This window comes from Mirounga angustirostris, unplaced genomic scaffold, assembly GCF_029215605.1.
Source record: "Mirounga angustirostris isolate CCGP_5_RB_7025 unplaced genomic scaffold, mMirAng1.0.hap1 SCAF_10, whole genome shotgun sequence".
Classification (NCBI taxonomy): Eukaryota; Metazoa; Chordata; class Mammalia; order Carnivora; family Phocidae; genus Mirounga; species Mirounga angustirostris.
Window position 1 is genome coordinate 103158335 of NW_026991718.1, and position 13026 is coordinate 103171360.

The following is a 13026-nucleotide window of genomic DNA, read 5'->3' on the forward strand; positions in this document are numbered from 1 at the left end:
AAGGAAGGAAAGTGTTTGCAGAAACAGAGACAAAGCCCGTACAGCTGGAGGAACTGGGGAAAAATGTCAGCATGGAGACAAAGTTAGCCTAGCATGTTGGTAGACCATGAAAAAGCCCATGAGATTGGAGTAGAGGAGAAAGGTTCAAGAGTGAGAATCTTCAAGCTGGATTGGGTAGGCAGGGCCAGCCTGAGAGGTTTGAAGGCAGAACAAAAAAGTTTTGGCTTATTATTCTCCTAGAGATATCAGTCATTGCCTTGAGCCTATAATCCCCTGTGAAAAAGTCCACCCATTCCACAGTACTGCTGAAGAAGGGGTTGTGTCTCAGAAGAGGACCCTGCCTCCACAGCTACATCTGATTGGGATGGGGAAGACACCTGACCCTAGATGGGCTAATCAGATTTTGGTGTTTGGGTTTGTTTTTGTTTTTTGTTTTTTTTTCCCTTGGCATTTGGCATTTGGACCTAGGACACTAAGAGTTCGAATAAGCTGGTTTTCTGTAGAACCAAGGCAAGCGTCTTGTTTCCTTAGTAAGCCACAGCCATGTGCAGGCAACTACATTAGAGTAAAGCATCACAGGAAACATTGAATTGCAGCAAAATAGATGAGTTCCTGTGCTGAGAGAATCAGAGAAGGGAGACTATGTGGTCCCAACAAGCTACAGGTAATTTTCTAATTCCCCCAGGGCATGGTATACTTCTGTAAACTTCCCATTCAAGCAAATTTGAGTGGGTTTCTCCTCCCTGGAGATCAAGGACACTTAACTAAGACAAAATGGTAGCCATTAATTTGCATTTTGCTAGTGCTCCAATTTTTAGTCCTAAGGGTTGACCTCATAGCTAGTGATCCACAGAAGAAAACCTGGAGATGAGAATCATGTGCAAATAGATTCTTAAGGAAGGGCTCCAAGGGAGACAGTAAAGGAATAGGGGAAGCAAGAGGGAAGGGAAAGAAGTCAAGCCAGGGGTGAATTCAGACTAAGTTGGTGGAGCCCGCAGGGGGTGCTGCAGTGGAAGTCTGGTTTCAGGTTTGCTTTCCTCCTTAACCCCAGGCAAAAGAGCGGGGTTTTCACTCTGCACTCTGCACTCTGCACTGTCCCAGGGATGTAACTTAGGTAAGACCCTTGCCCTCAACTCCTTTATAGCCTATTAGGGGGAGATGAACTTGCAAAACACATATAGGCAACTAGAAAAATGGCTTCCGGTGGTAGAGGAAATCTAGACCCAAAGGAAGTTCTCTGCAAACAGTGAATGCATCTATGTGCCATGTGTTACCACCACCCACCCCAAACAGAGAACCACTGAACAGCATAAGCGTGGCTGATTTCCTCCTAGGTACTTTTGGTTTTTCCCTCTAGAAAGCAGAACTTCCTGAAGAATAAGGACCTGGCACCCAGTTTACCCTCAGCAGGCTTGACCCAAGAAAGAGAAGGGAAGTATCAAACCCAACATCGATAAGGTTGCTGTGTGTTTTTCCTCGTTTCCCTAAAGGCATGTTTGCTCTTTCAAAGACTAGGAACACACTGTTTAAAGTATTTTTGGTCGAAAGGCCAGGCTGCCAAGAAAGCAGTGGGCATTTGCTTGCAGTAGTGGGGTTTTTACCCCATGTGACCTCTATTTAGGGCAGGAATTGTCAGTGTGGACCAGCATTCATGAGGCTTTCGGGAGTTTTAAAGGTTCAAACTGATGAAGGGCTGAGAGGCTTTTTCTTTATTGTGAGCAAATGATACACCATGTATCATTTTATTTTTTATATCTAAGCAAGTGCTATATACTAGTAAACTACTGTATGAAGAATTCACTATTACTAAACTTTGGTATTCATACATTTTAGATAGTACAATATTGGAGTTTACTGAGAACAGTAATTCAGGATTCCAGTGAAAGTCCGCTTCCCATAAGTAGTTCACAGCTGCGCACAGGTGGATAGGAGGAATTCCCACAAGGCTTGGGGAAAACCTGAGCAGTGCCTCCCCAGTGAGGTCATCTATAGTTCTTAATCACAGCTATGCTTGATTCTTAATCATCAGCCATTGTTGGCTCAAACTCCTCTTAATCTACTTTCTTTCATATCTGGTTCATTTTCTCATGTGGTAAAATGCTGTTTTAGCTTGGGTCTCCCCAGAAGTAGAGTGTGAGAGGATGTGAGTGCAAGTAATTTATATGGAGGGTGATCCCAGGAACTTGGAGGCAAAGGTGAGTGAGGAGATAAGACAAAGGGAGAAAAGCCATTAAAGGTGTGCTAATGAGCAGAATTTGCTCAGGCCTTTGGGGATCCTGGGGACACTGCATAACATGCCTCTGTGTTGCCCCACCAGAAAGGTGAGGATTGGGGTATATACCCAACACTTCCCACTGGGTGGTGTTAAAGGCGGCTTCTGGAGTCATCAACTAACTCACAGATACTTCCAGCCTTCCTAGCACACTGGATCAGGCTCCTGCAGCCAGAGAAAGCCTTCAGGAGAGTTGCAGGTGCTTTATAAGGGGCTGTTCAGTGAAGAGAAGAATCAGAAGAGAGGACCAGCGGAAGCTGGCAGGGCACAGGTCTGCTATGGATGCGTATTTCCACAAACAGTATTTGGAGTCCATAGTTTTCTAATCACTGGACTTTGAAACACCCATGTGTTGCATTCCAAAGAACTACATAAGCCCAAATTGCTTAATAGTCATGGAGAACTTTATGTAAGGATATAATCTTAATGTTGAACTTGGAGGATGGGAAGAAGCCAGACATATGAAGAAGGAAGCATGGTCCTAAAGTCTTCTGCATCAGTTTGCCCATGTAAATTGAGTCTAGAATGTGCAGATTTAAATCCTAGATTGCTTGAAGAGTGATTTTTAGCAATCCTGTTCTCATTCAGAATGAAATTGTTTTGTTTTTAGCCATCTCCTGCAGGATAGAATTTCAGATTTTTCATTTGATCCCATTTTAATATCATGCTTCTCATTTCTCTGTGCCCACCCATTAGTCACATTTCCCAATTCCATTTTCACCAATCACTGCTTTGACAGTTCCCAATTTCCATCCTAGGTTTCTCTCATCTAGTTTCTTAGGAAAAAAAAAATCCCATCGGAGACACGGAAATCTTCAATCCCTCTAAACGTGGTGAGGGTGACAATTCTGATACCTGGTACTGGACTTGCTCCAATTTGTCTGGTTAAAGACTTCCCCACTTTGTCTTGCCTCTCAGCCTGAAGGTAATTCCGTATCTCTCAGATACTAATCCTGAAGCTTGTCTTAGGTTCTTGACATTCTGTGAGTAATGGTGGCGCATTGAAACAGACTTAAATGAGTATGAGAACGGACGTATTCCCCAAAGTCCTTGCATCACAGATTTTTTTTTTTCCTTGCAATGGGAGTCACTGTCAGATTGCCTCAGTCATACATTTTTTCTTTCCAGTGTAACACACCCCCAAGGGACTTGTGGCTTCATCCTGAGCGAGTTCAGTCAGCAGTGTTAGAGGGAATACTAAGAACTCTAAAGAATTATGAAGCCAGCTCAGACCTCATTTCTTAAAAGATTTCCTGAAATCTTCCCTGTAGAAACAGCATCACTTGTCATCAGACAATGGCATGTCCCCTTCAATCATATTCTACCATAGATGGCATCGCCCTTCCTTAGGCTTTCTCTGATGTTTCTGACTTTTGGAAGAATCATGATCTCCCATTTGTATTTGGACTTGTCACCTTCTCTGCACATGATGGTTTTCTACCTCTCAGAGATTCTTCACAGTGTTTGTTCCTCTGATGGAAAACTTTGTTTTTACATACCATTATGGATTATTTTCATCAACTTTTCTTTCGTTAAAAAGGCTTTACAATGGAAATAGACACCTGTACTCTATCTGTAATTTGATTCAATTTTCAATAGCCCTTTCCTGTTACCTATTTTTTCCATATCTAGTAACACAAAGTTAGCTCTCAGTGAAGGCTGAATGAATAAAACATTTAAGTCATTGCTTTATAAGAAGATCCAACCTAGTGAAGCTGTATGCAGACTTCAAATATATGTGTTAAAGGAATTCTAGGTATCTAGGTTTCTGACATTCTATCTGAAATCTCATACCAATTTCATTGACTTTGTGGTGCTGGATAGCAGGAAAGGAAAAAAGTAATACATAAGCATATCCTTACATAACTACAACAGGAAAAAAAATCCTCACCTCACAACTGTAAACCAGTATTTTAATCCACCCAAAACCTCTCCTCCAGTGGTTTTTCAGCCCTCTTTTAAAAAAAAAATACTTCCAGTGATAGCAAACCCATTATCCCCTCACAAAGCAATTCAAACAACTTTCAGAAAGTTCTAATTGTTAAAGAAAAAAAAAAGTATTCAGGGGACCTAATTATGGACAGTTTTAAGTGCTGTGCTAAAAAAAATGTGGATAGCTTTCTGGGTTGGTCATCTTAATTAAGGGAACTCTGCAAAATAAACCATGTTACCAGCCCATGTGGGAAAAGAAAACAATTTATATTGAACCTCAACATCCCCTGACCTCTGTAAAGTCCTCATTCCCTAACCAGTGTATTTGTTTATCCAGCAAGTGTGTACCCATTTGGGTCACTCTCATCGACATACTGCGAATGACTACGACTCAGTAACTGTGTTGAATAGATTTACTCTTCTTTCAACCTGTAGCTCAGACATCATCGTGGCCCAAAGGAGTATCTTTCTAGTTCTGTGGTGGTCATGTTGTCCTAGAAGGGTCTTTAAAGTAACCAGCCTGAGCCATTTTCTCTCCTTATGTGACCTAGCACAGGTCCCTGTGTTCTGACTTCAATTACAGTCAACATCTAAGGTTGGTCCCCGGGTGGCATGTGAAGGGGTAAGGGACATCCTAAGCCTCCTTGATGGCCCCAATAGTCATTGTCGCCGGTGCCTTCACACAGGCCCTCTCCATTTCTAATCTGAATGGTGCCATGTTTTACTGTGCCCCTCAGCCTCCGCCTTGCCGGGTCTCTCATCCCTTCCTGCTAGAGTGCTCTCTCTTTCATGCATCCCTGATCATGTCACCCTTGGTTAATTGCCTCATTGCTATCTATGTAAAAGACTCCTTACTATGAAAATACAAAGCTTACGCAGACTTTTCTCACCACATCTCTTGTCTTGATCTATCTTCCAACCATGTGGGATTACCTTTGTTCTTGGGTAGCACATGTGCCCTGCTGGTTCCCCTCCCCCCAGTCTTTGGCTACACCCACCCATGAGAGCAAAGCCCTACTGCATAGCTTCCAGAAAGCTGGTTTTCCCTTACACTTTCTTCCCCAGCAGGATAGGTTTATGCTCCACTGCCTCTTGAGCTTATCTCAATTGCTAGCACTAATCACTCTGTATTGTAATTAGTTCCTACTCTACATCCTCCCCAAACCTGGAGCTTTTGGTGAGAACAGGCTGGGTTTCTATCTCTGTAACATCAGGATGTAACGTAGTATAGTTACCCCATATTACAAATGCATGATGAATGCAGGTGCTCCAACTCAGAAATGAATAAATATTCAGCACTCTGAATAATCTAATCATTCTGCTGAAGACTGTTCTATGGAATACACCTTTTGAGTGAACTCTCAAGTAGCTATGTAATGATTGCTTTTAATGGAACTAAAATATTAATAGTAGTGATCTCTGGTGGTTTTCCCCTGGATTATGTTTTTGTCTTAGTTTTTATATTCTCAAAATTCTCTACAAGGAGCCATATGAATTACATTCATAATCAGGAACAAAGGTTAAGAAACATTATATATTATTTTGTATTTGCATTTACCTTTATGGCAAATGTGTGCAGAGCAAAAGGACTGGGATAGAGTCCTCAAGGGGTGAACGGTGGTTTTCTCTAGAGTTGGAATAATAGGTGATGTTTTTCTTATTCCTTCTAATTTGCATTTTTCCTGTATGATTATGTATTCCTTTTATAAGAAAAATTGTATTTAAGTATTTAAAAATTAAATAACATGACTAATAATTGGAATAGTCAAATAATCAAACCACCTCCTATCAAGAGATTACTGAACTTACTCAAATCATACTTATTGTCAAGCCATTTAGCTCTTATTCTGAGAACCCACGGAAAATAACATAAATATAAGAATCTATCATTTAAAATGGAAAAAATGTGATCCTGCAAATTATAAAACTAAAAAATTTGTTTTAGACCTTTTGGAAGTTAAGTATATCATTGGACTGGGAAGAGAACCTAGGTCCAGTTGTGAATTATAGAGTTGGTTTTTAATGGAATGTAACTATTTCTGTTGCTAAATCTATTATCCTTTGGTACATAATACACTGGAGATTAAGGTTCCTTATATTCAGTAAAAGATTTAGTGTGAAGCAGTAAAAATAGCTTTAGTCATAATTTATACAGGTGCATATTTATAAGTAGAACATAAATATTTGAAAAAAGGCAAAGAGAAAGGTAGGATCCAGCATTATTTTAGAATTTATTTTTACTTTCTTCTTTAAACCCATATGCTTTGTATTTATTATGAGTTAAAACTAAACACTCCTTCAATATTTATCAAACAGTTAAGACTTTTCTCAATTGCATTTTACTCAGCTATGAGAGCTGAGTAAAAATCAGTTGCTTGTGGTTATTTATTGAAAAGGAGGTTAAGTATTAGTTTTTAGCCATTATGAGTTGTTCTTAAGGTTCTTGTATATTATCAATTATCATGAACTGAAAATATGATTTACGAACTTGATGATCAGTAATTTTCATGAATAATTAAATGTCAGCATAGACACTTCTAAAGTGTCCTCCCATCCTAGGCCTCAAACTCCTATCCTGAGAGCTACACAGATGCTAATACTTAGACGTGGAAGGCCAACAATGACTGAACGATGGAAACATACATGTACTTAGCACCTTATAGTGTGATGGATAATAAATAGAGCAATTGCCTAGTATATATTGTCCCACTGTGTCCTCAACACAAATCTAGGAAGAAAGTCTATTAGAGTAGTTGACAACCTGTAATCTCAGCTGCTTATGACCTACCATGACAGAACCTCTCTCTGTCATGTCCGTTGACAGGCAGCTCTGGACCTCGCTCTGTGTCTCCTGGGCTGACAGAAGAGCCAGCAGCAGAGGGAAGTGAAGCTCAGAGACTCTCAAACCTGCAATTCAAAGCACCACCCTGGAAATGACAAACATCGCTTCTGCTCACAACCCATTGTTCACAACTAGTTAAGGGGGCAGGACAGGAAGTGTGGTCCTACAGTGTGTGGGGACAGGCTGGAAATATTTGGTGAATAGTACTAATCACTACCACAGTGAGTGAGGGTCCCTATTTTACACACGAGGAAATAATCTGAGAGAGGTCAGTTTGCCAAGTCACATAGCTAGTAAGTGAAAGAGCTAAGATGCTATTGAAGAATTAAGCCTGAATTTTATAGCAAATTCTGAGCCTACCAATTCTATGCCACCTAGAAAGACATGGGAATACTAGAAACTGAACAGAGATGAACAGAGATGAGATATCTCTTGGTCTCACTTTCGTGAACTCTGAAATCCCTTAGCTATACCTCCTGCTGCCTACCTCAAAAGCTGGTGACCAAAAGTAGTGACCTTGTTACCAGAGCTGAGTTCCTTATAAAAATGTTCTAGCCCATGGAGTTCTTGGGTAGTTTATTAAGTATCAGGAGCAATGTGACTTGCAATGACTCGGAAGATGCTGTTAGCAAGATAAAGCCAAATAACCCTCAGAAGAGTCAATACTATCCCTCCAATCTGCTTCAGTGATGTGCATTTTTCATTAAGGTGACTTAGAGACAGGCTGCAACTCCAGGGGCACTGTTCACAAAATATTCTATGGTCCCGGACCCTTCTGGAGTTGTGCAATGCGTTGTCCAAAAAACAAGTCTGTCCCTTAAGGGGCACATGTCCCCACTTTCCCTCCAATTTCAGCCCCTCTCCTCCATAGTATTTCACTTCTTATAAGTAGGAGTTAGAACGGAGTATATTATCAGTAAAGTATTGAGAAGTCTACAAATTTTGCCTTTGCATTGAGGGAGGGTTCAGCCAATGGAAGCTCTTTCTGTCATTTTCAAAAAATCCCCTTGCCCTTTTCCCCACCCTTGGGATCTGATTTGATTGCCCCTGGATAGGGCCATGAATATTTTACAAAGCCCCTCAGATGGTTTTAATGGTAGCCTATATTGAGAACCACTGACCTAAGAAATAGTTAACAAGTTACCAAGAAGTTCAACTTACTAGATGAGGAACATGGGAGAGCTGTAACATTGCTCTGTTAAAAGAATAAAGAAAGATAAACCATAATAAATTTGATTCCTGCACCTACCAGTCTGGTGTCTGGCCCACAGTTCCGCCAAGGCGCACAAATACAGCCACATTGCTAAATCTGTTAGATCACTGGTTCTCTACTTAAGGTGGTCCTGGAAAGCTTTTAAAATCCAGACACCCTGTCCCTACTTAAGCCCAATTAAAGCAGAGGCTTTATGGGTAGAGGACAGATACCTGTGTTGTTTTTTGTTTTTTAATATTCTCTAGTTGATTCCAAAATGCAGCCAAGGTCAAGAACTCCTAGGTCCTTTTAGTCAATATTGTACTAAACTTCGCAGCAATTTTTGATATTGGCTCCTCCCCCTTCTTGGGAACCAGTGACCTTGGCTTCCATGACTCCACACTCTCCTGTTTTCCTCTTTTCTTTCAATTCCTCTATTTTTCTTTTTCATTCTCATGTGTGAGCTTCTCTTCTTCTAGATTTCTACGTTATGGAAATCTTCAGACTTCAGCTCTTGAGGCAGAATCATCACCTGGGTCTAGCTGATATAATTTATTCCTATGCCTCTAATCACCATCATAAAACCAAAAGCTCCCAAATTTATGTCACTAACCCAGATTTCTTTTTTGGAGTTTGTTTATCCTCTTGGCTATTTTACAGACATCTTTAACTAAACATAACATATCCCAAACCAGACCATCGACCTCAAATGTGTGCTCTTTTGATGTCTTCTTTGCTCTCACTAAGCAATGCAAACTCTCCAGTTGTACAAGCCAGAAATTTGGGAGGTGATCTCCGTGCTGTCCCTCCTCAAACCCCACCCACAGATACAGGCCTTGGTCACATCCCATCTTGTCTACTTCCAAACACACTTCAAAGCCACCCCCTTCTCTCTGCCTCCATAACTGCATTAGGCATTTCTTTGTTGCATCATACATTGCCCTAAAACTTAGTGCCTAAAAACAATGAATGTTTTATATCACATACAGTTTCTGGAGGTCAAGGATATGGGAGTGGCTTAGCTGGATGATTCTGGCTAGGGGTCTCTTGTGATTGCAACATGAGATGTTGGCCAGGGCTGCAGTCTTCTGAAAGCTTGACTAGCACTGGAAGATCTGCTTCCGGTGGTGGCACATTCAGATGGTTGGGGAGGTTTGTGCTAGCAGTTGGTAGGAGGCTTCGGTTCCTCCCCCTACATGGAACTCTCTATAGGGCTGCTTGAGTGTTCTCAGGACATGGTGGCTGAATGCCTTCAAAGGGAGTGATCCATGAGAGAGCAAACAGGAGGCTGTTTTGTCTCTTCTGGCTGACTTTTCGTAGTCACACAATATCATTTTTGTATGGTCTTATTGCTTACCCAGATCAGCCCTGTTTAATGTTCTAGGGAACCACACCAGGATATGAAACCCAGGAGGAAAGGATCATAGGGGCTGATTTGGAGACTGGCTAACACAACTGCCAATACTCTAAGCCGTGCTACAATCATTTCTCACCAAGAATATTAAAATAACTGATCACTTCTAACTTTGCCTTCATTTCGGCTTTTTCTATAAAGCAGCTATGATGATCTATTTTTTTTCCCCACAATCACCTTCTAATAAAGAGAACTCGATCATGTCATCTGTCAGCTTGCATCTTTAAATGCCATTATATTGAACTTAGAAAGTCACACTCCTTACTCTTCCCTGTAAGTGCTCAACATCTGGCTCTAGCCTCCCTTTCAACCTCATCCTCAGCTCTTCAGGCCATTCTGGTCTTCCTTGCAGCATACTCCTCCCCAGCCAGGCTCTCTCTCACTTCAGAGCCTTTGAGGTGGTTACTTTGTGTACAGATTGCCTCCCTCTCTCTCCTCCCAATCTGGCAGTTTCCACTCATTCTTTAGGTCTCAGATTAGATACTTTCTCAGAGAAGCCCTCTGGGTCTCCCAGCCTAAAACTTTATGCAGTAACATTCATCACAATTTATAAGGATACTTTGTGTTTATTTACTTACTCCCAGGACCACAGCAGTAAGGGCCCAGGGAGCAGGGACTGAGCTTTGCTCAGGTCCCACACTAGGTGCCTAGGATGCTGACAGGAAAATAGGAGATCCTTAATATTTACTGAAAGCAATGAATGACCGAGTGGCTTATAGTCTTTAAGTGAAGATTTCACTTGAACTTCCCCAATTTCAACTTATGTTTCTCTTCTTTTAAGCTTTGCCAACAATTCTAATGCTGGAGGTGAGAAAATGGAGATGGGAAAACCAGACACAACCGGAGAAGTTTAGATAAAAATGAAAACCGTTCTCTCTCTCTTCTGCTGATCCTTTTCCCCCCAAAAGCCTAAAAAGGATGAAACTATTTGGACTTATTGATTTTGAAAATGATGTAGAAAAGAATTTAAGAACATTCAGCTCGTTTCAAGATGATTTCTATAAGTAGAAAAGGAGATCTAGAAAAGCCCCAAACCAATTACTACATTCGAATCGATAAGTACATTTTACATTTTTTGTCAGACGTTTCTTACCAAAAGGCTTGGAGAATATCATCTGTTCTTGTGTTTTTTTCTGTGCATTCCTACTCACACATATCAAATGAAGAAAAGCCTAAGGTGAGGTGCTCACATTTGCATCATAAAACACGTGGCACATTTCGAAATTGACATCACAAGGATAACTTCAATGCTACGCAACACATGTATCTGCTGATGTGTGGTCTAGGAAGTGTTCTTATCCTATCAGTTCTGCCGCACACCGTGTCCTCCAAAAAAGAAACGCTTTGGCCAAATCATGTGTAGAGTTTTTGAGACCACCTGCTCCCTGCTTATGTACAATTCCTTCACTTCTTCAGAATGATTAACACTTCTTATGCATGTTGGAGCCTGGGCTGGAGCTGAGACTCCAATAGGAGGGTGGTGGAGTAAGGGGGAGCCCCTGACCAGCAGGCACTGATGAGAAGCAGCCCTTTAGAAGAAGACTTGCTCCAGACGAATAGCTGTGTTATGAGGGGCAAAAGGGAGTGCTGATATGGTCCAGTAGAAAGGAACAAGGGAACAGGAAGGAACAGGTGCAGGAACTCAAGAGTGTAACAGTCAGGGATGAATTAGCTTCAGAATGAACCTCTCTCCAGCGGACTAGGCACCAAGGAGATACATGCATGATTTTTAGTTGCTTACCATGACTCATTTTAAAATAATTTAAGTGTAGATTACCTTGCATTTTCAACGTGCAGGAAAATCCCTTCAGAGATTTACAAGGCAACCAGATGGATTTGGGGAAGTAACTGATTTCTGTTTAATTCTGCTGATTCTTGGGGGCACCTGGGTGGCTCAGTCTTTAAGCGTCTACCTTCAGCTCAGGTCATGATCCCAGGGTCCTGGGATCGAGCCCCGCATCAGGCTCCCTGCTCTGCAGGAAGCCTACTTCTCCCTCTCCCACTCCCCCTGCTTGTGTTCCCTCTCTCGCTGTGTCTCTCTTGGTCAAATAAATAAAAATCTTAAAAAAAAAAAAAAGAAATCTTTCTTTAAAAAAAAAAATTCTGCTGATTCTTCCCTCATCCTAGGAATTTCCTTCACTTTAGTAACACCACAATATCCTTTGAAGGGCAGTTCTTTTTGTATGAGGGCTCTCAACACAAACCAATTTAATCCAAAGAGAGCGTGATGGTCCATGAAGTTTAGAATCTCTAGGGGTAGACTGCGTGAGACTGCACGGAACCCTTGAGAAGTGTGTCTCTTTCCTGGGCTTGTGGGCACTCGCTCTCCAGCTCTCTTGCTCCTTCAGCTCTGCTTAAATTTGTGTGAGTGCCAAGCTCAGCCAAAATGTCCCCACAACGTGGCACAGATATCTACCCGCAGCTCCAGACTCACATCCCATTAGAATCCCAAATGGAAAGAGGTACTCTCTCCCAGTCAGTTCAGTAAAGACCCTGGTTGGGTTCTCCATGGATCTGGTTTGGGCCTCTTCCTCACCCAGCTTCTGTTTTTGTTCTGGTTATACTGTCTTCATTTCATTTCTTGGAATGGACCTGCCCTGCAAAATGCTGTTCCTTCCATCAGACTCTTCCCTTCCATCAGGGCCAACTGAATTCCTTACTCATCCTTCAGATCTCAGCTAAAATGGTATTGCATCAGTATGAAGTCCCCTGATTTTGTAGAGACTCTTGTGACTTTACATGTGGCCTCAGAACAGTGTTCCTTGCAGCTATACTAGGCCAGCTCAATAAATGTGTTTCTGGGCCCACAGTTAATTAACTTTTTTTTTTAAGATTTTATTTATTTATTAGAGTGCACACGAGCAGAGTTGGGAGAGGGGAGGCAGAGGGAGAAGCAGACTCCCCACTGAGCAGGGAGCCTGACAAGGGGCTTGGGGCTCCATCCCTGGACCCTAAGTTCATGACCCAAGCTGAAGGCAGATGCTTAACTGACTGAGCCACCCAGGTGTCCCTGGGCCCACAGTTATCTTGATCGTGTATAATCTGAAGATGAAGTATGCCCTACCTATCCTGAATACCTAAGAAAGGCCCTGGGGGTGGAGGGGTGGTATGACTGGAACCTTAGAGCCAAATATAATTCCTTATGCTCTATCTTGCTGTGTTGTACCCTCTACCTGTATTAAAACCTTACGTGAGCATAGGTGAGGATGTAGAGAAAAGGGAACCCTCTCGCACATATTGCAAATTGGTGCAGCCACTCGGGGAAACAGTATGGAGGTTCCTCGGAAAGTGAAAAATAGAACTACCCTATGACGCAACAATCACACTACTAGGTATTTTCTCAAACAATAAATAAAATACTAATTCAAAGGGAT